This window comes from Lepisma saccharinum, chromosome 9, assembly GCF_977018435.1.
Source record: "Lepisma saccharinum chromosome 9, izLepSacc3.1, whole genome shotgun sequence".
Taxonomy (NCBI): Eukaryota; Metazoa; Arthropoda; class Insecta; order Zygentoma; family Lepismatidae; genus Lepisma; species Lepisma saccharinum.
In genome coordinates this window covers 76,583,212-76,586,214 of record NC_139237.1, presented here as the reverse complement: position 1 = coordinate 76,586,214, position 3,003 = coordinate 76,583,212, and positions in this window count along the sequence as shown.

The following is a 3,003-nucleotide window of genomic DNA, read 5'->3' as shown; positions in this document are numbered from 1 at the left end:
TGGATATTTGGTCGATCAGTCGATCCTGGTCCATTGTTTCCAGAGGAAGACAATCTGGCAGCTCCTCATTCGACATTTTACTCGTGATGTAGGAAAACGAGATCATAAACACTTCGTGATGCTGTCTTCTCGCGTTTACAGAAGTTTACCACCGCTCGGACAACAAATCCTACTTTAAACTGACAGATATCAACTGTCCACCAAATCAACAGATGAACTGACCGCTTCGATGTTTCTCCGAATTTTCAGAAAGTGGACATTCCCTCCTAGCAGGGCAGGTCATTAGTAGGAGGGTTGAGTGCATGTGAGAAGAACCGCTATGTCATTCATTCCCGCGCAGAAAAAGGGACAAGCAATAGAATTCTGTTCTTGGAATTTGAAACGCATGGGGATATCTTTTCTGAACCATAAAATAATTAACGCAGAAAGTTCTAGCCACCCGTAGCTAAATCTTCATGTTTGTGTCGCCCTTTCGGCGCCCATGGAGCCAGTACAGGGCCAGATGAAGAGAAAGTGCGAGTTTTTGGGGGGGATCCTGGATCTGGTGTGCAGCAGAGAGGAAAAGTACTTTTTCAATAGGTCTCAGACTTCCCTGACCGGGGCGGACCACAAAACCATCCCCTCCCAATACATCTGTTTGTGTTCAACAAGCAAGAAACAAGGAAATAAGAATGAAATGCATTGCTTGGGTTCGTGCTACTGAAAATTGAAGAAGTGTTTCAAATTGCAAGCAAAATTTACTGAATAATTATTTTGCAATATTTGTCATCAAAGTAAAATTTCCAGCAAATACAGATCAATTTCCCGGGGCCACATGGACATTTGCCGGGGCCAGTGCCCCTGCGTGCCCCCCCTAACGACGTCCCTGCGATTAGTGATCAGTCAGCGTCCATTGACAGTTTATAAGATGTAGAGATGAGGGGAGGAGAACTAGTAACACATTTGGTGGAAAGTGCTGAAGTCTACCACTATTACAAGTTCGGGTCCAAAGCTAAAGACATTGCTGACAGTGTAGTGCTAGTTTCGTGTCATGAGCCGAAGAGATCGAAGGTCTCTAAAAGTAAATATTACAGCAGTAATTGGGCATTGGAGCATCATTTTAAAAAAAAAAAAAAAGAAAAAAAAAGAAATAAGCTGCACAGATTGACTGAAAATCTAAGTTTTGAGTGACGATTTATCAGTGACCGGACCAAGTTTCCTGCATGCAGTCCGAGAGTTTCATGGGTTAAAAAAGGACTTTTAAGTCAACTGTTTTGGAAAAACACTCAAACATTAACTACCACAAAGGGGCAGCCATGAAGGCCGAAAATGTTATGAATGTCGAGAGGAGAAAGCAAGATGATGTTGAATATGTGGAAATTTTAGTGGAAAAAGCAAGCTCAACCATGACTCTGGCATATACCGTGCCATTCTTTGTTCTACCAAGTGAGCTACCGAGTCGCCCTTGGCTTCGCTTGATCTTTTGCTGTCAGTGTAGAGCAATGGCACAGTATACCTGGTGGAGCCTGCATTTTCCGCTAAAATTTCTGCATGGCACATCTCTTGTGTATGCTCAACAGTGGCGTAGCATGGACATTTCGGGTGGGAACGCCAAGTCCGAAGGAAGGGTCGGCCCTTTCTTGCTTAATAACTTACTTATGGTATTAGTCGCCACAGGTATTGTTTATTTGCCTGAAGTCAGCTGGGTTTTCAATAAAACATCATCCATGCATGTTTTAGCTAGACAATTAGATGCCTCACTATGCCACAAATGTTTTGAACTCTGGTGTTTTATACCTTTCTGCATGACGCAAGTCATTAGAAAACCTACCTGAATCACAAGCACCTTTGAACAACAGCAGACGTCATTGTTGTGGTTGATCCAACTACTCATTGATTTGGTTTATTTTACTTCGCTTTTCTACCACTTTTGGTTAATCGCGAATATGAATATGAGTGATGATATTGATGAAGGGACACTGACAAAGAACACCCGTGCTCACGCTGGGATTTGAACCAGGGACCTCTGTCGTCTTGGCGCACTGTGCAAAGCAGAGTGGATGATCCAAATATCGTACACTCAACTGACGTAACAGTGCCGATTAGTAATTCAGACCACTGTTTATTACATCTTGAGAATCCTGATAAACATTTTAAAATAATTTTGTCCAGAGACCATTCGATGTTAAGAGCTTTCAAATGAATGCTAAACATTTCCATTGACACAATATTAAGCAGTTAGATAATAACGAAAAAATACAATAAAAAAATAATAGTTTTGCAGGTTAAGTGGTAGAGCAGCAACACGCTGAATTTCTACCACGAGGACTTCACCAACTTACTTCACAAAAACTGTGTTGATCTTTTAGTTTCTAATGCACATCGCTGTTCGTGCGATAAATCATACAATGCAGTGACCATTAAGAAGCAGTATATTTGAGATTGGTAAAGTTACGTCAGTCAATATTGCGTATTGTAGCATCACATAGCACGAGTTGCATGAGAGCGAAGAACCGGGTAGGAATGCTACCGCTGTCGTCTGCTTCAGAAGGCAGGAAGGGTCACATGAACCAATCACGGTAGACCTCTCGTACGCCAGCGTAAGAGAGCCCATTTACGCGCGTGCTGTAGAAATGGAAGCTTTCCCTCCATAAAGGCAGCAAGGAATATAGGAGTCCTGTACGCCGAACCTGCTCGGCGTCCGGCCTGGAAAGGCATTGAAAAGAGATGCTAGAACGAGTGTTGAGAGTGGAGCGTTGCAAGCGGATCGCGAAAAATAGCTATTATAATGCCATGAAGGTCAAACATATTTGAAATTAGTCACGTTTTACTTTATAATCACAGCATTTTTGAAATTTTAAATCTGGGAATGCCTGGCCGCGGTGGCTCAATCGGTAACGCATCTGACTACCATGCTAAAGGTCCCGGGTTCGATCCCCGGCCGGTTCAAATCCGGGAACTTTTCTAACGGTGGAAGCGGCCCCGGCGCCCACCCAGCGTCGAATAACATGGGTACCTGGGGGA